General features: G+C 44.6%; 1 long non-coding RNA gene across 1 annotated transcript; it reads left to right on the top strand.

The window, feature by feature from the left end:
* Nucleotides 1-19: 19 nt before the first annotated feature.
* Nucleotides 20-25,601, top strand: LOC138801304 (uncharacterized). Its single transcript, XR_011364598.1, has 3 exons — nt 20-246; nt 16,100-16,141; nt 25,466-25,601. It is a non-coding gene; the product is annotated as an uncharacterized lncRNA (long non-coding RNA).
* The last annotated feature ends 1,503 nt before the right edge of the window (nt 25,602-27,104 follow it).

Below are 27,104 nucleotides of genomic sequence, written 5' to 3'. Positions count from 1 at the left end.
AGAATCCTGTCATGGTGCGGGGCAGAGCCGGTTCTGTCAGGGCTGGGTGTAGACAAGGGGCAGGAGGGGGCGCGGTTTTTTCTTATACTACATACAGTATAGGTTATATGGTAAACGTGACAGGTATATCTGGTTTTTAACGTAAGATAGAGCAAGAAGAAAGAGGTTTGTGTCAGAGACAAGATGGCAGGCACCATAGAGCTGTGTCCCCCAACCTGTGGCTGTCCAGCTACAAATCCAATCATGGTAAATATATATATATATGTCTAGCAGATATTCTGCTCTCAAAAAAAGTGGTGGTTGCTATGGGCAACAGAAAGTCTCTCATTGACAGCTTTATAAATCCCCCCAATAATTTGTACAAACCTGTATTATACCTCAGAGCTGCAGTCACAGTTCTGCTTGTTGCTGTTGGAAACCATATACATGCTTGTTGACAGCAATTGAGGCTGTTGAGCTGCGCTAATACCAGAACCACCTACGAGAAGCCATCCTGTCCGCATGGGCCAGTATTCCTGCAGAAGGATTTCACCACCTACTGGAATCTATACCACAATGTACTGGCCCATGCGGACAGGATGGCTTCTCGTAGGTGCCACATGCCCTGAACAACCCGTTCTACCTCATCACAGAGATGATCTATTGGATAAAGATTTAGGGATTGTGGAAGTTAGGGAAGCAAGGAACTTGCCATACTGTTACTGAATAAAAAGCACTATATGAAGACCAATATAACACCCCATATAGTGATACATACCAGCTCTACACAGGATCCGTACACAGTATGCATGATTACACACAGTAGCAACATAGTGGTAGATGCCAGAATCTGTGCACTGTATAAGTGATTACAGTGCAGCTACATCCAGTGACTACAGGTGACCTCTTTTCTGATTAGAGTAATTCACTTTCCTTTCCTTCTCTGTCTGGCAAATACCGCCTTGAAGACGTCTTCCAGCTATGATTTTGATCTGCTGAATCTTCCAGGCTATTGGCTTTTCCAGGACCCTTCTCACCTTCATCCCATCTTCAGTGCCTCAAATGGTAAAATGCCTCCTTGGGGCCCACCCTGTAAGAATGTATAGTTAAAGGACAAGTGCCATGAAAAACTTTTTCCCAGTAATTGAAGCACATTACAAAGTTATATAACTGTAATATGTTTCAATCACCTATCTGCCTCCCTTCCCTGTCTTTTCCCCCCTCCACCCCCCACCAGGAAGTGTCCTGACTCACACAGACACCGTCACCAGGCAGCTCCTTCTTGTGAGGATGAGTCATCAGCAGGAGGGCTGGACTAGGTCCTGTTACACCAGCCCCCCTCCCCAGTCCAAGTGATGGCTTGCAGTTGTTCAGCCAATGGGAGCTGAGCAAGCCTGTCACCTGACAAGGCAGGGGAGGGGGAGGCTAGTGTAACAGGAGAAGGAGCTGAGAGAAGAGCTTGGTGACGGTGACGACAGTAATCAGGTCTGTGTGAGTCAGGACACTTCCTGGTGGGGGGTGGAGGGGGGAAAAGACAGGGAAGGGAGGCAGATAGGTGATTGAAGCATATTACAGAGTTATATAACTTTGTAATGTGCTTCAATTACTGGGAAAAAGTTTTTCATGGCACTTGTCCTTTAACCCCTTAAGGACAGAGCCTGAAATGGCCTTAATGACAGAGACAAATTTTATGAATATGACCAGTGTCACTTTAGTCATTAATACCTTCGGGATGCTTTTACCTATCCGGCTGATTCTGAGATTGTTTTCTCGTGACATATTGTACTTTACATTTCTGGTAAATTGGAGTCGATACTCATAACAAATCTTTATGAAAAAAACCCAAATAATGTGAAAAAATGTGAAAAAATGCATTTTTCCAACTTTGAAACTTTTTTGCGTATACAGAAAGTGGTTATACCACATAAATTATATATTAAATAGCATTAGCAACATGTCTACTTTATGTTGGCGGCATTTATTAAACTATTTTTCATTTTTTTTACACAATAGGGAGCTTAAAACATTAGCAGCAAATTTCCAAATTTTCAGTAAAATTTCAAAATCAGATATTTTTAGGGACCTGTTCAGGTTTAAAGTGTATTTGAGGGGCCTGTATGTTAGAAAGCCCCACAAAGCACCCCATTTCAGAAACTGCACCCCCCAAACTCTGCAAAAGCACATCCAGAAAGTGTTTTACCCCTTTAGGGGAGTCACAGAAATAAAAGCTAAGTGTGTAAGGAATTTGAAAATTTTAATTTTCTGTGCAGAAATTTTATTGTAATCCAATATTTTTCATAATTATAAACCTATTACCAGAGAAATGCACCCCAATAATTATTGCCCCGTTTCTGCAGTTTATAGAAATACTCCATATGTGGCCCTATTGCGCTATTTGACGCAACCACAAGCCTCAGATATAAGGGAGCGCCTAGTGAATTTCAATGCCTCCGTTATATTTGGTCATTTCTGACTGTACCACTTCAGGTTGGCAGAGGCTCTGGGGTGTCAAAACCTAAAAAACACCCCTAAAGGGACACCATTCAGAAAACTACACCCCTCAAGGAATGTAACAAGGGGTGCGGTGAGCATCTGGACCCCACAGGTGCTTCACAGATTTTCCGAACAATATGGCGTGAAAAAAGAAAAATTTATTTTTTACACTAAAACGTTGTTCTAGCCTTCAATTTTTCATTTTCTTAAAGGGATAAGAGGAAAAAAAAGACAAAAAATGTGTAGCGCAGTTTCTCCCGAGTACAGAAATACCCCACATGTGGCGATAAAGTGCCAAGGGGGCGCAGGACGAGCCTCCAAAGGGAAGGAGCGCCAATTGGCTTTTGGAAGCTGAATTTCACTGAAAAGGATTTCAAGGGCCATGTCGCATTTACAGAGCCCTCGTGCTGCCAAGACACTGGAAACCCCCCACAAGTGATTCCATTCTGGAAACTACACCCCTCAAGGAATCTAACAAGGGGGGCAGTGAGCATATGGACCCCACTGGTGACGGGCACAAATGTGGAACAATGTGACGTGAAAGGGAAAAATTTCATTTTTTCACTTTCATGGCACAAATGTGCCCGTCATCAAGGGGTCCATATTCTCTTTTCCCCCCCTGTTAGCTTCCTTGAGGGGTGCAGTTTCCAGAATGGGGTCACTTGTGGGGGGTTTCCAGTGTTTTGGCAGCACGAGGGCTCTGTAAATGCGACATGGCGTTCATCATCCATTCTAGCCAAATCCAACCTCCAAAATCCAAATGGCGCTCCTTCCCTTCGGAGGCTTGCCCTGCGCCCACATGGCGCTTTATGTCCACATGTGGGGTATTTACGGACTCAGGGGAAATTGCTCTACACATTAAATGTTTTTTTTTATCTTTTAACCCCTTGTGAAAATGAAAAAACATGACAAGATTAATAATTTAGAGTAAAAATTTTACAAAAATTACACTAAATGTTGGTCTAGCCTTGATTTTTTTCCATTTCCACAAGGGGTTAAAAAAGAAAATGAACACAAAACGTGTAGGGTAGTGTCCCCTGAGTACGAAAATACCCCACATGTGGGCATAATGTGCCATATGGGCACAGGGCAAGTCACCAAAGGGACAGAGCGCCATTTAGAGGCTGGAATGGAGGATGGAGGCCATGTCGCAATTACAAAGCTCCTGTGCTGCCAGGACAGTAGAAACCCCCGACAAGTGACCCCATTCTGGAAACTACACCCCATAAGGAATCTAACAAGGGGTGCAGTGAGCATATGGACCCCCCTGGTGACGGGCACTTACGTAGAACATGTGCCGAGAAAATAAAAAATACAATTTTTTTCACTTTCACGTCCCAAATGTGGCCGTCACCAGGGGGCCATATCCCCGCTGCCCCCCTTCTTAGATTCCTTATGGGGTGTAGTTTCCAGAATGGGGTCACTTGTGGGGGGTTTCTACTGTCCTGGCAGCACAGAGGCTTTGTAATTGCATCATGGCAAGTCTCTAATGGGAATGGCGGCCATACCTACTTAGCTGGGGAAAAGGGACAATTCTAATTTATTTGGGGGTATTAGGCCAATTATTAGTTTATAAGGTTGGAAATGACAGGAGTCCATCAAACTCAACCTGTGTTGATCCAGAGGAAGGCAAAAAATCCTCGTGAGGCAGACGACAGTAGCCTCATTACAGGGGAAAAATTCCTTCCCGACTCCATAATGGCGATCAGAATAATCCCTGGATCAACGTGACCCCTGAAATAGGAATAAGGGACAGAATTTAGATAATGTAGAACCCCAGTGACGTGTGGTGCGCCTTGGAGCGATCCAGTATGCAGAGGCCGGGGTGATCAGGACAGGTGTCACACTGGAAAATGGTGTCCTTCCTGATCCCCCTGTTACCCCACACTCTGCACTTCTTCTGGGGTCTCCTGTTCTCCAGTGTGGGGGACGTCACCTGGAAAATGTTGTCCTGGTGCGATACGGGGTCCTTCATATCCAGAAGCGCTGGGTCCGCTCCATGGCTGCTAAATATTAGGGCGCTATTACTATTTCTGATATGTTCGGATCGTGCCGCAAGCTACAGGGCAGCGAGGGACCGGAAGAGGGGGTGCTGGTATAAAAGTTATCCCCGTACAGGTGGTGACCTTTATCCAGCAGTGGGAAGATCAGTTCCCGGACGATCTTCCCACTAACTCCGAGGATGGGGGGGGGGGGAGGGGGCATCTGGGGGCTGGATTCGGGTGTCCCTTCCTACATACACTCTAAGGGTACATGCACACTGCGGAATCGCGACAGATAACCCTTCGTGCATTCCACAGCTGGCACCCGCCGGCGGACTGATGCAGGCGCACGTCTCCGTCCGTGTCATAGACTCCATTCTATGCACGGGCGGATTCCGCTCTCCGTCCAACGTGTTCGTTCTTTGGATGGACGACGGATTCCGCCCGTGCATAGATTGGAGTCTATGACACGGGTAGAGACATGCGCCCGCATTAGTCCGCCGGCGGGTGCCAGCTGCGGAATGCACGAAGGGTTATCCTTCGCCATTCCGCAGTTTGCACGTACCCGAAATCTGTAAGTGTACCCTGAGGTACACTCACAGAGTTTGTAGAATTTCACACCATACTGTGATCTCTTATTGGGACGGTACTGGCGGAAAAGACGTGTCTGGGGGGCAGCGTACGCTACGCTACCCCCAGACACGTCACTGGATGATGAGGATGAATGGAGGAAAGAAGGATCCCCCCCATTCATCCTCACTGGCTGTTTCGGTGTCGGAGGTAATAATAACGTATCCCTCTGACGCCGAAAACACCCTGGGGGCCATCTTTATACGGGGATTGGTATATGGGGTATGTAGTGGTGTAGTGTCAAACTTTATTCAATGTAGTGTGGTGTAATGTAGTGTTTTTTACGTGATTTTTTACAGTAAGTATAAAAAAAAAAACCTACGCCAACAAAGGAGTTGCTGATAAATGGCGCACTTATGTGCGGCACTTATAAGCAGACCGTGGCAGTAGGATATAGAAAAAAAACACCCTACGCCAAAAAGGAGGAGTTGCTGATTAGCAGCGCACTTTCGTGCGATGCTGATCAACACTCAGCGGCGATAGGGTGCGGAAAATAGAAAAAAAAAAATTTGGAAAAAAAAAACCCCTTTTTCTACATTCTGAATATCCCTGTAGCTGCTGATAAGTGTATTACACATATCAGCCGCTAGGGGGCAGCAGAGCGCAAAATCCGGAAAATGACGAGGCTGGAGCCGAAAATAGCCGAAAGAAGACGACGGGGACCGCCGGAAAGACCCGAAGACCGAACGGAATGACGGAGGACGCCGCGACCCGGAAGACGCCGATCAGGAGCCCGGGACAGGTGAGTAATGTACAAATACCTGCTCTGGACCCCTCGGCTACCTAGCTGAGGGGTCCAGGGCAGGTATTTACTATATTGTGGGACTCTGATCGCCGTGCCACCGGCCCGATCGCCGTGAACGGCCGGCCGGCCGTTCACGGCGATCGGGCCGGTGGCACGGCGATCACCATTACTTTTTACAGTAATGGCGGTCGGTGCCGTCCTCGGACAGCACCGACCGCCATTTTTTTCCGGGTCATCGGGTCACCGATGACCCGGAAAGGTTCCGATCGCCGCTATTGGCTGATCTGAATTGATCAGCCTATAGCGGCGATCGTAAGCACGGGGGGTGTTAACCACCCCCCGTGCCGTGAAGCTATGATGGCCTGCTATGATTTATAGCAGGCCATCTTCCCCGACCGCTGTGTGTGAACACGCAGCGATCGGGGAAACATCGGGCGTACCCATACGCCCGTTTGCGTTAAAGCCCAGGCAACGGGGGCGTATGGGTACGCCCGATGTCGTTAAGGGGTTAAGTGGGTTGGGGTAGGTAGGAAGGTTTCTCCATTTGGCAGGTCCGCCATTTTAGTAGGTGCCGCATGTATGTATAGGTCCCCTCAGTAGGTACTTTGCCTTCTCACCATCTCTCTTTCTCCCCATTCCAGTGCTGAGCATCAAAAGTAAGAGAAAGGGTAGGGAGCCAATAGGTAATTGTTCTTTCACAGTTCTTAAAGGGGTTATCCAGTGCTACAAAAACATGGACACTTTCTTTCAGAGACAACACGACTCTTGTCTCCAGTTCAGGTGCGGTTTGCAATTAAGCTCCATTCACTTCAATGGACTGAGCAGCAAAACCCCACCCAAGCTGGAGACAAGAGTGGGGCTGTCTCTGGAAGAAAGTGGCCATGTTTTTGTAGCGCTGGATAACCCCTTTAAAGAAATCCTTATATTTGAAAGTGGCTCTCACTTACCCGGGGTTCTGGGGGAATTTCACTGGATTCCCTGGTGCTAGCGACCACCTACAGTTGCACTGCACCCCATAGGCCAGTTACACAGTGTTGCCCTGGGTGCACACCTACCCATTGTCCCAGTGCTAAGGATGCCCTTGGAGGTTCAAGGGGGCAGTTAAAGGGGTTATCCAGTGCTACAAAAACATGGCCACTTTCTTTCAGAGACAGCACCACTCTTGTCTCCAGCTTGGGCGGGGTTTGGGGCTCAGTTCCATTAAAGTGAACTGCACTTGAACTGGAGAGACGAGTCATGTTGTCTCTAAAAGAATTTGGCCATGTTTTTGTAGCACTGGATAACCCCTTTAAGATCATGAATACGCCCCCTAGCATTAAAAACTCTTTGTCATGTTCCTAGAACCAATCCATGACTATATGAGTCTTCTAGACGTTGCATTGATGAACTGAATCTGATCGGTCTCATTGCTTAGATATTTCCTACTGACAATATGTCCATCCCCAGGTATGAGAGGAGCCAGGGTGCTCCAAGAAAATATTTCCCACACCATTACACCTCCTCAACATGAACTGCTTATATTTAATAAGAAGGTTTATGCTGCTTTTGCCAATTTCTGATCCCCCCATCAGCATGGTGCAACAGAGCTGAATCCATCTGACCAGGCAATCATTGCCAAAGAATGATGAGTTGTAGGTCCAGACACATTGTTGGACACCAGTGACGTATTTGGCTGCAGTTTCCTGTCTTCATCAGGATGACTCCTGACATCCTCCTCTAACCCCTTTTATCGCCGAGTTGTTTCCGTCCACAGGATCTGTTTTCACTGGATGTTTTTCCTTTTGCACCATTCTCTTTATACTCTCCTTACCAATGCACAAGGTTGGCAGTTTGTAAAATCCTTGTATGAAGCCAATGGATACACCCTGTTAGGGTATGTTCACATGCAGAAGATTTGATGCTGACATTTTAGCTACTGTCTAATTTTTCTAAAATCCATGCGCATTATGCTTAACAAAAATCATATATAGATTATGGAACAAATTTTGTGCAGCTGAAATTTGACTTCATATGAAGGCAGCTGTAGGGGTATTTGTACATATTGTCATTAGAGATGAGCGAATTTGCTGAAGTTCGGGAACCCGAACTTCGGCAAATTCGCTCATCTCTAATTGTCATGCATGAGCTGACAATCAACCCACGAGGGAATGTTAGGAGATCTTAGCTCTGAAGCCTGTAGAATTGTGAATGCAGCTCTGGTGTACAATACAGGCTGGGACATTTTATATTATAAGTATAAAATTTGTCTATAAATATAAAAGTGTTCATAAGTGGGCATACACTATAAGGCTATGTTCACACTGCGTATGTTTCCGTCTGTAGTGCGAACCGCGAATATACACACGTAGTTTGGAGGTTGATGTGTTTGCTTGAAAGTATACGATATACGCCCGCACAGTGCACACTACGTATCAGCTTAAGGTCGGATCGTATACAGCGCCGTGAAAAATTAACAAGACCATTGTTAGAGGACGGAAATGTTGAAACTCACGGCCGTGGATTTCAGTGCGGTCCCGTACGAAGTACTTATTTCAGCCAAATTTTTCGATCCAAAAGGTTCTGTGTGGTTTACGGGGCTGGGCGAAGATTTCCAAGTAAATGACCTGCCTCAGATCGCTTCGAAACAAGCTAGGGAAGCATAACTGTACTGTGGGCGTATGTTCGCGGTTTGTACACATCCGGCCGCATGTCTATTTTTCCCACGCCCGTAGTTTCAGCCGCACATGTACAGCGGCGTACGAACTACTACTACTATGGACGGAATCATACGCAGTGTGAACATAGCCTAAAGCTACAAAATGAATATTCAGTAAAATATAGAGTCTTCTCTTTCTATCAGATCTTTTTAATTTTATTTTTTCAATGGGGCCATCTACTAAATGGCAAGTAAGGCAGCTTTTATATGAGTGTAATAAGGACACAAGCCTGATCACAATTCTAATGACCTGACCACATTATAGTGATCATGTTTGGTTTGGGTTATTAGTAGAGATAAGCAAACCTGGAGCATGCTCGAGTCGATCCGAACCTGAACTTTCGGCATTTGATTAGCAGTGGCTGCTGAAGTTGGATAAAGCCCTAAGGCTATGTGGAAAACATGGATATAGTCATTGGCTGTATCCATGTTTTCCAGACAACCTTAGAGCTTTATCGAAGTTCATCAGCCCCAGCTAATCAAATGCCGAACGTTCGGGTTCGGATCGACTCAAACCCGGTTTGCTCACCTCTAGTTATTAGTAGACATGAGGGAACCTTGAGTTCATCCGAACCTGTGCATGCAGCATTTGATTAGTTATGTCTGTAGACATTGGATGCTGTCCTAGGGGTCCAGGAAAACATGGATATGGCCTATGGCTGTATCCATATTTTCCAGGCAGCCTGTATCCAACTTTTGCAGCCACTGCTTGGTGCACTGGGGCCACCTGGAAGCTTAACAAAGAATGCCCCTCTTTGCCCTCTCATTCAAGCATATGTGCCTGCCTCAATATTCTGTTGAGTTTGTGTGCTTGGGGGCTCATCAACGCCCCTGGTGCACCAACACAACTTTTTTGCATACTATTATTTTAAACTATTACTTCAGAATGTTGCAATGTATTTTAAAATGAAAAACAGCATTGGCATCAGGGTGCCATAGGCTGCTACATTATACAAGCAGGTTAGTATGCTAGAAAATCCTGACACATTCCCTGACCAGGGCCGATTCTGGGGTCTCTGCCACTTGAGGCAAACCTCAGGCGGCCCGGCCCCTGAGTGATAGCGGGCATCGCGCTCACCTGTCACATGCCGCCTGTCATCGCGCTCACCTGTCACACGCCGCAGCCGCCCGCACTCCCCGCTGTCTCCACATCCCGTCAGGTCCCGTGACGTCACCCTGCAGCATTGACCTCCAGGCTGTGGTGAGTGAGTGGGGTGATTGGGTCGCGCGGGGCTGCCGGGGGGGGGGGTTTGCGGTTTGATGCGCCACCCGCACCGCATCAAACCGCAACAACCCCCCGGCGGCCCCGCGCGACCCGATCGCCCCAGCGCGTCCCCCACTGACCCCGGGCACTCACCAAAACCTGGAGGTCGATGACAGCTGCAGGGTGACGTCGCGGGACCTGACGGGATGTGGAGACAGCAGAGAGCGCGGGCGACGGGACAGGTGAGCGGCCGCTGTCACTTTTGTTAAGTGATACTTAACAAAAATGACAGCAGGGGGGACATAATGCCGCCGCCTGCAGGACCGCAAAATCTGCCGCCTGAGGTGGAAGGCTCATTCCGCCTCATGGCAGAAGCGGGCCTGTCCCTGACACATTAAATATGCAGTGTATCTGCTCTGTGTTAATATACCTTCACACACTATTTTTTTCAGCATTTTTCTTAAAGGAGTTTTCCAGAAAAAAATAGACTGATTGTCGGGGTTCCAACACACAGCACCCACACTGATCAGCTGTTCAACACCCGCACTACATAGTGGATGGAATTTGCCTCCATTTATTGTGTAGTAGCAGCAGCAGCGATGTGTAACTCCCTAGACCATTTCCTAAGACCTATAGTGAAACCTATGGGAGATGTGGGGGTAAAGCGCCATACCTGAACCTGAGAACCAATATTGGGCAAATAACACAAATGTTTAGGGGGCGGAGAGACACTGTCCAATTAAATCTGTCCTTAGCGCTACTGACCAAAAAGTTATAGGAGAAATCTTGGGAAATGAAAAAGAAATCAAAATGGGACAGAATAATAAACAAAGTAAATATACCCTTCCTTATGACCCATAGCGCCACTCCAGGGAGGTTTCAGCTGGAATAGCTGGGTATGTGATGCCCCCACATTCCAGCCGAAAATGACAGCTGGGACCTGGGATTGACACTACAGTGGCACGGGGACGTGTAAGTTTACTTTGTTTATTATTTTTTTCTGCACCCCCTAGCCGTTCAGAATTTTTTTCTCATTTCATGGGACTTCTCCTTTATATAAGACAAAACCTGAATCATCTTGTCATGATCTTGTAGCAATTGCTGCGAAAATACTGGGCGGCAGTGGGCGCGCTCTATTGTGATACAGCACTGCTCTTTATAGTTCTCAAAAGTGTGAAAGGAATGGGCAAGTGAATGCTAGAGGCTCCCACTGAGCCCCATGATATAGATTATTGTGTTTCCCTGCTACTCTTTGCCCTGGTTAACAGAAGCAGGAGGGGGCAGTTGGGTGATCCCAATTGTCAAGACTGCTATGATATCCATGTATTGAGGCTATCCTGATGGGACTATAATGATATTGGTTTAGTTTCTGTAAAACGAGAGATGAATCATATTATATGCAATTACGGACAGTATGTGCACAATGCATTGTCTTCAGATACATTAGGTTATATATGGTGCAAAAATTATTTGATCAGTAATAAAAATTTGCACTTATGATCCACAGGTCTATGGACCCAAAACCATCAGAGAGACATTATGTGCTGCATCACTCCATAAAGTAGTAATACTCAGAGATATTACAAGAGTCCTACCATAGAGGTTTTCTATCATAGCAAACAAGGAAAAAAAAGTGTTTGTGCCTTGCCACTGAACAGGGCTGTAATATAAAATTACATTGTTCAGATCTGTTAAAGGGGTTATCCAGGATTCGAAAAAAACATAGATACTTTCTTGCAAAAACAGCACCACCCCTGTCCTCAGGTTGTATGTGTGGTATTACAGTTCATACATGCCATGTTTTTCTGGACTCCCTAGGGCTGCATCTATATTCTCTAGGCAGCAAGGTTGAAATGAAGAGTGTTCAGGTTCTACTATAAGTTTGCTTATCTCTACTCTGAAGTACACAAACAGGGAGGAACCAGTCAGCTGTATTTAATGATGAAAGTAAATATTCATCCCCAGGAGTCGCTAGGGATGGATCTAACTTCTTCAGCCACCGATAATCAAATGCAGAGCATTCGGGTTCGGACAAACCCGAGCATGCTTGAGGTTTGATTATCTTTATTGATAGCCTAGTTAACCTTATTGATGATATCCTATGTATACAATAAGAACAACAAAGATTAGAATCCAATTCCGAATGGTTATACGCATGTTGTGTATAGATGAGGGGGGCCTCAGATGTTTTTTTTTTTTTTCTAAATCGCTGTTATTGGTCACATATCACTGTGTAAACAGGAGACAATGATGACATTAGGGGCCGCACCATTAGTCAATCATATGTGAAGGCTCCATTTTAGCACTAGTCACTGGGATAGACACTTGTCATTGGTAGCCCATCTGCCTGTGTAAGGCTTTACCAGTTAAAGGAGAGGTCCAGTGAAGTATTGTATTGCCCCTCAAAAGTTATACAAATCACCAATATACACTTATTATGGGAAATGCTTATAAAGTGGTTTTTCCCTGCACTTACTACTGCATCAAGGCTTCACTTCCTGGATAAAATGGTGATGTCACTTTCTGGATAAAATGGTGATGTCACGACCCGACTCCCAGAGCTGTGCGGGCTGTGGCTGCTGGAGAGGATGATGGCAGGGGGGTGCTCAGTGTCCCTCCAGTGCCCTGTGTCCCTCAGTGTCCCTCTGCCATCATCCTCTCCAGCAGCCACAGCCCGCACAGCTCGGGGAGTCGGGTCTTGACATCACCATTTTATCCAGGAAGTGACATCGCCATGTTATCCAGGACGTGACATCACCATGTTATCCAGAAAGTGACATCACCATGTTATCCAGAAAGTGACATCACCATGTTATCCAGGACGTGACATCACCATGTTATCCAGGAAGTGACATCACCATGTTATCCAGAAAGTGACATCACCATTTTATCCAGGAAGTGACATAACCATTTTATCCAGGAAGTGACATCACCATGTAATCCAGAAAGTGAAGCCCTGATGCAGTAGTAAGTGCAGGGAAAAAAGTACTTTATAAGCGTTTCCCATAATAAGTGTATATTGGGGATTTGTATAACTTTTGGGGGACAACACAATACTTTGATAAAAAGTTTGCTGGACTTCTCCTTTAAGGGTAAAGAGTGTTGGACCTGTAACAACAATTGTAAACCTACCAACCAGTCAGTTGTACTGTCTAGTGGCCCAGTTGTCTCGGACTGATTGAAATCTGTAAAGTATTAATATTCTATAAATTTATATAGAGCCAACGTATTCCACAGTGCTGTACAAAGATTGTGATCACTCATAGTACCTGTCCCTAATGGGGCTAACAGTCTAAATTGCAAATTCACCTATCAGTATGTGGTTAGATTATGGGTGAAAACATGTATACAGAGATGGAACAGACAGACCTCCATGCAGATGTTTCCTTCATTGAATTCCAATCCAGGAACTCAGCAAGGTGACAATGCTACCCTGAGCCACTGTGAGGATATTCAATGATATGCAGATACTGAATTCTCCCAAACGACCCATTAAATTTGCTATGAAGAGATCATTCAGATATTAGCAAAATATCTGTGCATGTCTGGTGCTATGCGATGGATGGTGATATGTGGCAGATTGTATGATCGGCAGGAGACCCATGGCTATCATCATACATAGCCGCAATTCCATTGGCGAAATGGATGAGCAGTCATAAACGTAAGTGCAGGGATGCAGATGGTGGGATACACAGCATCGTGAGGGATCTGGTGATTTATTGACATCATAACGAATAACACGAGATTGTAGTAATTGGGCAAAAAGCTGTGACCCAAGATGGCAGGCAGAAAATGCAGGATTATGTCAAATAGAGCAGGAAATGATGCAACGCTGTACCCAAGATTAGGAGAGAACGAGGAGCGAATGCAGCACTGTAGTATTATATCACAGAGCAGGCGAGAATAGTGATAACCATAGATCTGATGGAAGAGACAGGAGAATGAGAGGGGGTGGGGAAGGAAAACCAATGACTGGAGAGGGGGTTGTCTGGAGCCTAGGCTTGTAGGATACACAGTCACTGTTTTATCAATGGCTTTCCCTGCAGCATTAAGCAGTAAGGGATCCTCTGACAATAGCCGTAACGTGACCCAGTCTGCAAAGCTACAGTCTAGAGCTAAAAATGGCACAGAGCTTTACATAGAGTCCCTTACTACAAAGGCACCTCTGCCCTTCCTCTAAGGATGGATTGTACTGCGACAGGGGGTTCATTAAAGATAATTTCATTATTACCCCGGCCGATAAGGAAAGTAGACTCTATATATAGCGTATAGGTTATTATTGTTATTACGTCTCCTCAGTCACTGTCAGGAGTTGTTATTATCCCCCACGGGATGGTATTTGTGGATGATCGCTGCAGATCTCAACCGGTCATGAGGCCTGCAATAAATGCAGCTATTTATTTTCTAAAGCGTCGTTTAATAATTTATTGATCGCTAAATGCATAACATGTAAAATCAGCCTAGAGGCCCCATCCATCGCACCGCCGCTCCGTCCTGCACCTAGGCTGCAGGGCTTTACCTGCGTCTGAATAAGTCTATATTGCCAAATGTGACACTGTCATGTGATCATCATCTAGTAGAATACTAAAGATGTTTCTATATATGCATAGTGCAGTCATATTGTAGTTTATTGCTGTGATTACTGCAAAATGACACCTTTTTTGCAACATTTTGCTAAATTTTTATAGTGGCCATCAATATGTGATGTAAGGTGGTCCAATACCCAAAACTTTCACGAAGTCATATTGCCTACACATACACTATGAACTGAGCTTGAAGCCATGAGACAGTGCCATCCATTGTGTGGTGGCTAAGCTGGGTTACTGCAGCTCAGCTCCTATTCACTTTAATGGATGACGAGCTGCAGTAACCTAGCATGAAAAAAAGCTGATTTGGATGCTGTAATAGGTGTGATTCTGGATCCAAATCAGTAAAGGTTTTAGCTGTGTGAACATGGTGGCCATATATATAGTGGTTGTATGCTGCATATGCCTGTTTTTTTGATGGGTACAAAGTGCAAATGCATTGTGTGTGTGTGTGTGAACAAGGCCCAAGGCCGTGTACTTGCATAGTATTTTGGTCAGTATTTTATAGCCAAAACCAGGAGTGGAACCAACTCAGAAAAACTGCAATGGAAAGAGGTCACCATTTTCTGTGTCTTGTTTTCACCTTTGGTTTTATTTAAAAAAACAAACAAAACAAAAAAAAAAACTGACCAAAATACTATATGACAACTTACAATGTCTTAGGGTGTGCTTACACAGACAGATTTTTCAATGTAAATATTAAAACCAAAGCCAGGAACAAACAATCGTATAAATAGAGAACAGATCATTCTTTTCAATAGGTTTGTCTGTTTGCTGATGACACAAAAATGTTTGATGATTTAGCTTTACTAGATAAGTGGTCCAAACAATGGAAAATGCAGATCAATGTTTCTAAATGTAAAATAATGCACTTGGGGAGGAGGAATCCTCTATCCGAGTATCATATCGGCAGTTCTGTGTTGGCAAAGACTTCAGAAGAGAAATATTTAGGGGTGGTGATTTCTAAAAGCTTTAAAATCAGTAACCAGTGCAACCAGGTGGTGGGGAAAGCAAATTGCATGCTGGGCTGTATATATAATGCTATGCTGGGCAGTATATATAATGGTATGCTGGGCGGTAGAGCTAGAGGTATAAAGATATAGAGATCTAGTGAAATCACATCTTGAATACTGTGTCCAAAGGATATTGATAAAATAGAAGGGTTCCAAGTTTGGGCTACAAAAATGGTGGAGGGTGTGAGGCATAAAACATATCAGGAAAGACTTAAGGAATTTAATCTGTATAGTCTGGAGGAAGAAGCGGACATGATCGAAACCTTTAAGCATGTTAAATGACTAAATAAGGATCAGGAGGGAAGTGTTTTTAGAAAAAAACTGAACTCAAGAACAAGAGGACACAGTGAGAGATTAGTTGGGGGAAGGACCAGAAGTAACGTGAGAAAATATTACCTTAATGAAAGAGTAGTAGATGCTTGGAACAAACTTCCAGCAGATGTGGTTGGTAAATCTACAATAACAGAATGTAAACCTGTCTGGGATAAACATACATCTATCCTAAGATAATAAGAAGGGAAATACTATAAGGGCAGACTTGTTGGGCCGACCCAGTGGTCTTTTTCTCCCTACAATCTTCTATGTTTCTATGTTTTAAAGGAAAGAAAGAGATTTCTCCTCTTTTCAAATCCATTCCTGGCTTTGTTTTCACCATTAGCAACCAAAAATCTGTGTGTGTGAACTCACCATAATACACGAAGGGCAACTAGAGGTTTACTGCATCAGAATCTGTTTGTTGACTAAAATGAAAACTTTTCTGCTTCCTTGACAGACACACCCGGTGTGCATTCATGGGATAATGAAGACAATCATGGTACGCTCAGTTTTCTTTTAATTATACTTTACTTAAAAACCCTAAACTTTAATATTTTAAAGGGGAACTCCACTTAAGGAAAACTTGTTTTCTATTAAAAGTACATTAAAAGTTATATAGATGTGTCTATATAATGTATTACCGTATCTGTACAGTTTGAAATCCAGGAAGTGAAGAAAATGGCCTCTGTGCCAATTCACATTGTCTCCTGCTCCCACTGCTCTCCCACCTTAGGAGGCAAATCTTCCATGTCTCACATTGTGTGTGTTTGCTGAGCACAGGCTGATGATGCAGACAGGGGTCAGGGTGTGATGTCACAGGAGGCTTGGCTGGATCCCCCAATCCCCTGAGTAATTCACAATCTCTGACCATCCAGAAGCAGCTGCTGCACTGATTTGGCTGAAGTCTGCAGTGAAATTAGGGCTGTGTTCACACATTGGAGTTTCATTGCAGTACTGCAGCGTATTCACAAAAATGATGCAGTATCATCTTTCAGTTTTTATTCTGACCACTAGGATTAAAGTGGTATTTCCATTTTAAAGAGAACCTATCACCTAAAATTCACTATCCCTATTATCAAAGGTAATCTCTCCCTAAGTCGATCTATGAAGATACAGACTGCTGTATTTACAGCTCAACCTGTGATCTCTGCATAGGCCGCTGAGCATGTCCAGAAAGCTTTCCATTTATGTTAATGGCACGGCTCAAGTCTATTTAAGTATAAAAGATTTATCCTTTCCCAATTTCATAAATAAAAATAAATAAACATATTTGGTATTGTCGCGTGCGTAATCAACAGAACTATTAAATTATCACATTCCTGATCTCGCACGGTAAACAGCGCAATCGGTAAAAATTCCAAAGTGCGAAATTGCGCATTTTTTTTCTTTAATTCACCATTGCAAAGTACAATCAGTGGCGCAAAAAATAAGGGCTCATGAGGGTCTCTAGGTAAAAAAAAAGCATGGGCTATGGCCTTTTAAGCACAAGGAGGAAAAAACAAAAGGGCAAAAATAAAAATTGCCCTTGTCTTCTAAGGGTTAAGAGATGCAGGCATCTTAAAGGGGTAGTGCGGCGGTAAAGAATTATTCACAGACTAACACACATTACAAAGTTATACAACTTTGTAATGTATGTTATGTCTGTGAATGGCCCCCGTCCCCTGTCCCACCACCCCCACCCGTGTACCCGGAAGTGTGGTGCGCTATACTCACCTGTCACGTGCCGACACCCGTCTCCGATCTTCAGCGAGTGACGTCTTCTTCGAGCGGGCGGCGAACAGCTCCGTCTGTTCTGAATGCCGGCCGCCCTCTGCAGCGTCATCGGATGCTCAGCCGCGATTGGCTGAGCATAACTGTGCTCAGCCAATCGCGGCTCAGCAGCGGAGGACGCGGCCGCGTCATCAGCCGCTCAGCCGCGATTGGCTGAGCATAACTGTGCTCAGCCAATCGCGGCGGAGCACAGTTGTGACGCGGCGGAGGGGGGACGGGCGGCAGCGACTCGGCCGTCCGTCCGAAGATGTTTGGCACAAGATGGCGGACGTCCCTCGACACGGATCAGATAATGTATAACGCACCAACACTTCCGGGTACACGGGTGGGGGTGGGGGGACACGGGGAACGAGGCGATTCACAGACATAACATACATTACAAAGTTGTATAACTTTGTAATGTGTGTTATTCTGTGAATAATTTCTGAGCGCCGCACTACCCCTTTAATACATCTCTGACTGCCTGTGTCATAATCTATGGCTGCTAGAGGCTGGCAAAGATTTCTGCTTTAGTCAGGTTAGTTACTTGGCTTGTACGCCAATATGCTACTACATTGATAAAAACTCCCTTTTGTGTTTCAGTTCTTTGCCATTTTCATGTTTTCATGATATCTGCTTGTTATCAGTGGACATAAATGAATAGTCTTGTTCACATTCAGTGACTGAAAAAGTAGGCCTGGCTGCACCTGTATTAAAGGAAAACTGGAAAAATCGAAGTGGCTGTTAGAGCAGGAAATGTTGAGGACTAAAGTAGTTTTCTTACCTTCATCCTCATCACTGTTTTCCTTCAATCTTCCATTTAATAATTTTCTCAATTAGTGGTTTGTTGCACTGGGGGAGGTACTACAGCCCTCAGTGCACCAATCTGCTCACCCATCCTTGCAGTGATGAGTTGTCAGTGATGTCACTGCACAGCATTACAATAATATTCATGAGGAGGCAGTGGCAGAATTGAGGTGAGGGTGTACCAACCCGCTAATTAACATATTAATCCATTCTCGTCCACAATATGGCTATATACGTTCCTACTTTCGATGCCCTGTGGAGTAGGAACGTATATAAACATTCCTGCCATGAAGGGGTTTAAATATGTGTGGGGCTGCTTCAATGTGGTAGGCCCTACACACATTAGAGTCTCCCAAGAGCCAGGATAATGACATACAGCCGCCTCTCGTTAACCCTCTTAAACGCTGTGGTCTATAGAAATAGCAGCATTTAGGAAATCATCAACAGGATAAGTACCACAGCATGACTTCTGTGGGTGTTGTGCCTCATCTCCCACAACCATACCAGGTGAGAGCTTCTAAGTTTGTGCTCTTACCCACCTTACTGTCTGACCTGTGCTATGGAGCGCTGTTCTATTGTTTTTCTGTATCCTCGCATCAATGGCCTCTTTCATTGGTCATGAAGGGGGTTAATAATACAGACAATTGCAGGAAAACAGTGCTGAGGATGCTGGTAAGAAAACTACCTTCTTCCTCAGTATCTCCTATTTAGGCTAGTTTCATCCAACTTGCCATTAGTCTCCCTTTAAAGGTAATTTATCAGCTGTATATTATGTACAGAACTGCAGACATGGTTAAATGATATCTGATGGCTGTTAAAAAAAATTTTTTAAATTATATTTAACGTCTGAGCTCATACCACAAAGGCGGTGCTAAGTTGCAGTATGTACTCCTCCTCCCTTCCACACCCTCCCTGTTTGACATGATTGATGTGCAAGGTTTAGCTTCCAGCACTGAGCCTTGTACATAAATCATACAGGGCAGAGATGATGGGGGAGGGAGGAGGTGTGCCTGCTGCTGCTCAGCACCACCTCTATGACACATTACCTTAGAAGTTAAACATGATTTTATAACTCCCCAAACATCCATCAGCTAGGAGACAGCTATCATTTGTTTTATCTCCCTATGTCTGCAGCTCTGGGCCTGATATACAGCTGTCAGATTCCCTTTAAATGAATGTTTTCTTGCATTACAGTACAGAGCTGGATATACAAAGAATATGAGAAAATTGTCGCAATGTTATTTTACAATGATCAAGCTTCATATACATAAAACTGGAAAATCTTGTTTATCTGCTCTTTCAAGTGACAATCAATAGGAGTATTACAGTAGGGCAACCTATACTGAATACAGTATGCTTGGAGACAGTGCACTCTCTGTAAAGGTTTCTGAAAGTCGAACAGTTGACCTATTTATTACCAGCTGTGAATACATTGGGAAAACGAAACTTTATTGGAAATTTTTATTATTTTGTTATTTGTGATTGAAGTCACATTGAAATTCTAGAATGTCCTATCACACAGTCTTTTGGTTTGCTGCTCTTCAACTTCTTTTGTCTGGGCACCTTTTTTCATTTTTCATATTGATATACTCAAGTGCTGAGGCCTGGTTCACCAGTAATGAAGGTTTCCATGTGTATTACCGTTAACCTTCTGATAGCCCCTTACAGTGCCCTGAACGCTGAGGAGGAAGGTACATGTGTTACCTCCTCCTTAGTGCCAGTCCCATACTGTTAGTCGGGGTAATCCACTCCTTCTAATCATAATCAATGGAGGGGGTGGGCCCGATGACACGACAGTGCACCGGAACGAAGATTAGAACGAACAGTGCGAGACCGGTGCTGAGGAGGAAGGTAACACACATACCTTCCTCCTTAGTGTCCCGGGCACTATAAGGGGCCATAGTTCCCCTTTAAGGAAAGGTTAGGAAGCATCTTCAAGTAAGTCCCATCTCTACCTGAAGGCTCAAGCATGAGCAATATTCTTTATAAATAGCATGCTGATAGTTGCATTACATATAAAGTAAGAACTAAGATTTTTTTTAATACTATTATTTTACTGATGATAATAATATAACAGCATCCAGAATGAGCATACTATGTCCCAGATGGACTAAAACTGTGTAACTTAAGGTTCCTATATACTTTATAATTTTGTCTGCCAAACCCTCCGCTCACATTGGTTTTATGGTGCAGACTGTTGGAGAATTATAACTGCAACAACTGGAGGGCCAAAGGTTCCGCACCACTGCTTTCAACCAGCAATTACTGAATGTTTCTATAAGAAAATCATCATACCCAGACAATACTATTTCTATATTTTTTTCAAAACATACTATATGGGTACATCAATGCATGGACTCCATGGAGGGGGCTTGTTCCTCCAGCACATACCACAGATGACTGATCAGACTGAGATCTGGGAAACCCAGAGGCCGAGTCACCACCTATTTTTCCTGAACATTTTCTGCAGTGCGGTTGGGGCATTATCTTGTTAAAAGAGCCCACTGCCATTAGCAGCTGTGATGGGGAGACTTGGTGGCAGTGGCGTAGCGACCGCGGTCGCCACCGCGACCGAGCCGCTACCAAGGGGGGGCCCGCGCGGCCCCCCCTTACCACTGTACTGCTCCCCTCCCACTCCCTCTTGTGACCGCAAGCAATATTTTGCTTGCGATCACAAGAGGCAGGGGCCCCCGGCCGGGGAAGTACTTCCAGCGCAGGGAGCATCGCGTTGGGAAAAAACAGGTCCCACGAAGCTCCGCCCCCTCTGCGCTAAGCCCCGCCCCCACCGGGGGAAGCCCGCCGGCGCGTGTGACCTGAGGGCTACAGAAATCATGCAGTTGAGTATAGATTTTTTTGTTTTTAAGGGGATGATGAGGGTGTATAAAAATGGGGGATAAAATGGGGGCCATATATATGGTTGATAACATGGGGGCAATCTATATGGGGGATAACATGGGGGGCATCTATAATAGGGACAACACAGGGGGCTATCTATAAGGGGGAAACATTGGGGGGCCATCTATAAGGTGGACTACACGGGGGGTGTATAGAATAGGGGGATATGTACTATAAAGGTGATCACATAGTGTAAGGGCTACCCACTAAATGAGAGTGTGAAGGGGCCAGTACAGATGTGCAGTTAGAGAGATGAGGATGGTGTCAGTGTGAGGAGCCTAATATGTCTGTCTGGCAGATTCTGTTGATTCGTGGCTCCAAAAAGTTCTCATAATGGCCCAGGGCAGATGGAGAAGATGAAAAGGGAAGAACTCTGATCAGAGAAGACGTCCCCTGTGAGTCACCTGATATAACTGCACTGTAATGTATATGGTGTATAGAGCCTGTGTACAGTGCGTCCACCTCTGTATGACTGTATGAAGTGATAGTGGTCTATGTACAGAGGATTTTATTCAGTAGCAGCGGTGGTGTTAGTCAGTATGTGGTAGTGTTAATCAGTAGCAGCGGTGGTGTTAGTCAGTATGTGGTAGTGTTAATCAGTAGCAGCGGTGGTGTTATTAGTCAGTATGTGGTAAGAGGGGGGCCCAAGTTGACCTCTTGCACCAGGGCCCAAGAGACATTAGCTACGCCCCTGCTTGGTGGGTACATTGGTTATGAGGTGGTGTGTGTCACAGTATTATCCACATGATATCACAAGATAAGGTTCCCAGCAGAATATTAGCCATTGCACTGCCCCGCTGGTTTGTCTTCTTTCCATCATGCACCCTGGTGCTATTTCTTCCCTAAGCAAGGCACACACATCTGGCCATACACATGATGTAAAAGAAAACGTGATTCATCAGACCAGGCTGCCTTTGTCACGGCCGCGGCGGCGTCCCGTGCTCCGGGCCGCCGCCGCGACCTCTTTCCGCCCCATGCAGCCGCCGGGGTCCATGTGCAGGGACCCGGCGCTGCTACTTGTTCGGCCCCGGGGGCACCTTACCTCGCCCCGCTCCTGTCTCCGTTTGTGCTGGCCTCCTAGGGCGCGCGTGCGCCGGCTGTCTCAGATTTAAAGGGCCAGTCCGCCCCTAATTGGAAGTTGCACCAGTCACTCCCTATAAATCCCAGCATGCCCTGTCCCTTGTGTTGGAGCCTCGTGTTGGTGCGGTTACTACCATCGCTAGTGACGGTTCAGTGGATCCACGACTCCAGGCGTTACAGCCTTCTTCCATTGTCCATGGTCCAGTTCTGATGCTCATGTGCCCATTGTAGGTGCCTTGGAGGTAAACAGGTGAACAGGGGTCAGTATTAGCATGCTGACCAATCTTTGTATGTAGCCTCATATATAGCAAGCTGCCATGTCCTGTGTGTCCTGAAACAAATCCATCATAGCCAGCAAGAACTTTTTTCAACAATTTGCGTTACAGCAGCTGTTCTGCAAGATGACCTTCACTCTCTACACATATATGAGTCTTGGGTCTTATTGCTGTCTCTGCAGTTGTCCTTCCTTGGACACATTTCGCCGGTACTAACCACTACATACCTGTACCATCCCACAAGACTGTCCATGTTGGAGATGCTAAAGGACGCTGGTTGACCTCAGGGAGATCAACCAAAACACCGCAGAGACACCATCGCGTGTCTCAAAGTCAGTGTATTCCAGGTTTTTGGTCAACCAGAATCCTTTTGCATGCACTTACTATGCATTGCTCCCACTAGCCAGAATCCTACTCCACACTGATGAGGGGCAAATACCCCAAAACAGCTGTCTGTGGATGGATACCTTGCTTAGGTGGTTTCCTTGACTGGAGACATTCCTTGGCTTGGTTGTTCCTTCCCGGACGAAGGTCTGGCTAGCTCACTGACGTCAAGACACGTGATAGTGTCTCTGCAGTGTTTTTTTGTATGTTGGAGATGCTGTGACCCTATTGTCTAGACCAGTGATTTTCAACCAGTGTGCCGTGGCACACTAGTGTGCCGCGACACATGGTCGGGTGTGCCGCGGGGAAAGTTCCCCAAACTATAGTGCCCTGTGAAACAGGAGAAAACAATGGGGGAGAGAAACCTGGGGATGGGGGAGAAACGGCGGAGAGAAGCAGGGGGGAGAGAAATATGGGGATGGGGGAGAGAAACAGCAGAAAGAAAAAGGGGGGAGAGAAGTTTGTTGGAGAGAAGCACAGGAGAGAAGCAGGGGCGAGAAGCATGGGGGAGAGAAGCACAGGAGAGAAGCAGGGGGGAGAAGTATGGTGGAGAGAAGCACAGGAGAGAAGCATGGGGGAGAGAAGCACAGGGGGGAGAAGTATGGTGGAGAGAAGCACAGGGGGGAGAAGAAAACAAGGGGGAGAAGAAATACATTTAGAATCTATATTATTAACTATATGTATAATATGTACTGTTTAGTGTTATTTTGTGCCATTTTGGTTGGTGGTGTGCCCAGGGATTTTTTAAGTATAAAAAGTGTGCCGCGGCTCAAAAAAGGTTGAAAATCACTGGTCTAGACATCACAATTTGACCATCGCTCAGATCTTTACACTCATTATCCCTGCTTCCAACAAATCACTTTAAGAATTGATGGTTTGTCTGCTGCCTAATATATCACATTCTTGGCAGGATCCATTGTCTTGAGATAATCTAATTCCTTTCACCCGTAAGTGGTTTTAATGTTATGGCTGTTCATTGTACCCAGAAACCTTTCTTTACTACAATCACTTTACATAATTCGCTCTTGTGTGTGCCTGTTTATAGTAATAATATTTCACCCAACTTCCGTTTACATAAGCTCTGCAATCTTTAAGTCGTTTTCTGTCAATGTCAAGAGTCTCCTTGGTGTGGGAGGAAGGATTCTCTGGGTCCCTGATCTAATCATCTCCCATCTCTATCACTAAAGACATCAGAGATCTATGTTACTATGTAGGCCTGTATGCATGGTCCTGCATTCTGCATGACGTCCCTGAATATAATAGTATAATTGATATACAAAGCAAAACACTGCATATACACTGCAAACCTGACTTTAGTACTACACTAGACACTGACAATTCCCATCATGCCTGGACAGCTAAAGCTTTGGCATGATGGGAATTGTAATTTTGCTACAGTTGGAGGCCGCAGGTTTCCTACCACTGTTTTAGTTCATGGGATATTGTTAGTCCCTTCCGGTGCAGCACTTTCTGCAGGCCTCGACTGACAACCTGTTACGATCCAGTGACTGCATGGACTGGAAGACAACAGCAATGGAGTGATCTGGGTTCCTAGGGATCACCAACCACTACAGCTATAACATATTTGTGTTTAGAATGGCACAGCCGAGTCAGCCTGACTATATTTTAAAGGTAAACTATCCAGCAGGTTAGAAATATCTAACCTGCTGATACCTGCCTATAGCACACGGGGTGCTGAGGATGAAGGTATATTTACTTCCTAATAATTAACAGCAGAGCGGCCAGCCTGTGTGGACTGGTGCACTGAGTGGGGCAGCCCAACCCCCAGTGCACCAAAACGACTTATTAGCATAGGGATTAAACTCCTAATATTGCGAAATTGTAAATATGCAAAACAAGAGTCTGTGGAGCCTCGGTTGTGAGTCTCAAAACACGGGATAGCCAGATATCTCTAGCCTGTTGCCACGGGGTGCCTCCATGATGGGGAGAGCACCACACCACCCTGATAAATAGCCCCTTAAGTCCCACTAGGTTGCGAGTATTGGAACATAAATAGGGAAACAACAGGGTGTCCCCTTTTTGTCAACATCTAACTCAAGGTGCGAGTATTGCGATGATGACAAGGGCTTGCCAAGGCAGGCATCCATCCACAGACAGCCGTTTTGGGGAATTTGCCCCTCGTCAGTGTGGAGCAGGATTCTGGCTAGTTTGGGCAATGACAAATCACCCAACAAAACACCATAATCACTGAACTCAAGGAGATCAGTGAAAAAACAGCACTGAGGATGAATGTAAGAAACTTACCTTGATCCTTGGCTATAGGTAAATATTAGCAGGTTAGATGCTTTTATCTAACATAACATAAGTTGGCCATACACTTTCAATAACTGTCGGCTGAAAGTTATCTCTTCCGTCCTCTCCATTGTTGTTATGTGGTTCTGTGTTCTCTATCGGGAGTGGTAAGCTGCAGCCAGCCAGCTCTGTCAGCGGCTTATTCCTCCGAGAAGAAAGGGGCCAGCAGTGAAAATCCTTTATGCCAAACCTCTATCTCCACTAACATCTGTCCACCACCCTAGACTCCATCTGTCGGTGGAGTCTAGGGAGGCCCCAATACATTTTAAGTTGCATTTCCAATAGTTAATCTCAATAATCTTTTTTTTTTTTTTTTTCAGACTTTAAATCGCTTAAGAAATCTCGTCTCTCCTCCTTTACTCCTGTCTTCTCCGCTAGAGACTAGCAGAAAGCCTGTTAACACTTACAACAGATAAAGGATTAGATCAATGTCAAACAAGTGAGTTTTATCACAATTGCTGAACACTGTTTACTCTGGTAAATCATTCATTTGCTCAATATTATGATTTTTTTTAACTTGTTACCAGATAAATGAGTCCTTAAATGGGATATCCTTTTTTATATATATATATATTTTGCTGGGGTAATATATAAAAAAAAGGATACTTATCTACCTCAGCCTCCTGGTTGTCAGTCTTCTTCCTCCTTCAGAGACCTGTCCGCTCAGCTACTTACAAAAGTTATATTAAATCTGTTCCTACAAAGATATATATCAATCTGCTCAGCTCTTTCTGCTCTATAACATGATGGTGATAGATTAGATAGCATTTTTATGGTGCCAGATTCCTTTTAAATATTCCAATACATAAAACTATCAAAACATGACATGGAGATCTACAGATCAATGAGGAACAAATGAATGGATCTTCTTAGGATGGACAGTGTTCCAAATAAATTACCTTCATGGAAAATTCAATATAAGTCTCAAAGAAGTTGTCCAGCGAAAATCTTTTTCTTTCAGATCAACTGGTTTCAGAAAGTTATATAGATTTGTATATTACTTCTATTTAAAAATATCAAGTCTTCCCTTACGTATCAGCTGCTGTATGTCCAGCAGGAAATGTTATTTTCTTTCTGATCTGAGACAGTGCTGTTTGCTGGATAACCCATTTAAGGCTATATTCCCACACAGTATATTTGCTCAGTATCTTGAATCAAAACCAGGAGTGGATTTCAAACACAGAAAGGCTCTGTTTACACACTGTTGATATTGAGTGGATGGGCGTCATTTAATGGTGAATAATTGCCATAATTTTAAAACAACAGCCGTTGTTTTGAAATAACAGATCTTGCCTGATTTGAATTGGCCTGTGTATTAGGACCTTAGGGCCCTATTACACGGGATGATTATTGTGCGAAAAATCGTTATATCGTTCAAATTTAAACGATAATCGTTCTGTGTAATTGCAGGCAACGATCGAAAAACCGTTCGTATATCGTTGATTTAGATCTGAACCTAAAATTATCGTTAATCGTTCGCTGTAATTCCACATTCGTTCGCTCAAGTTCTGCATTTGTTCCCTAATCGTTCAGTGTAATAGCACATTGTCCATTGTTTTGCTGGGATCAGAAGGAATAAACGATCATAGTAACGATCGCAATAACGATTGTAACTAACGATTATCGTTCTGTGTAATATGGTGAACAATTTCAGGTTAACAATAAACAATCTCGTTTGCGATCGTTTATTGTTAGTCGTTAACCGTTAAAAAAACCCTTAGGAACTGGTCTTTAGTACGTTTTTGTGAACAGATTCTTACAGAAAAAAACAGGCCTTATTGTCCCTAGCAACTAATTTTAAACTGCTTTGGAAAAAACCTGAGCTCTGATTGGTCAGGGAACAAGACCAGGTCTTACCGTCAAACAGTTTTGATGTATGAGGCCCAGGAATATTTTATGAAATCTCAGAAATGAGGTGGGATTCTGTAGGTGGTGACACTTGCAAAATAATTTCCAATA

Source organism: Dendropsophus ebraccatus, chromosome 9 (assembly GCF_027789765.1).
Source record: "Dendropsophus ebraccatus isolate aDenEbr1 chromosome 9, aDenEbr1.pat, whole genome shotgun sequence".
Lineage (NCBI taxonomy): Eukaryota > Metazoa > Chordata > Amphibia > Anura > Hylidae > Dendropsophus > Dendropsophus ebraccatus.
The sequence above is the reverse complement of the archived record's forward strand: the minus strand, read 5'-3'. Positions and strand labels throughout refer to the sequence as shown.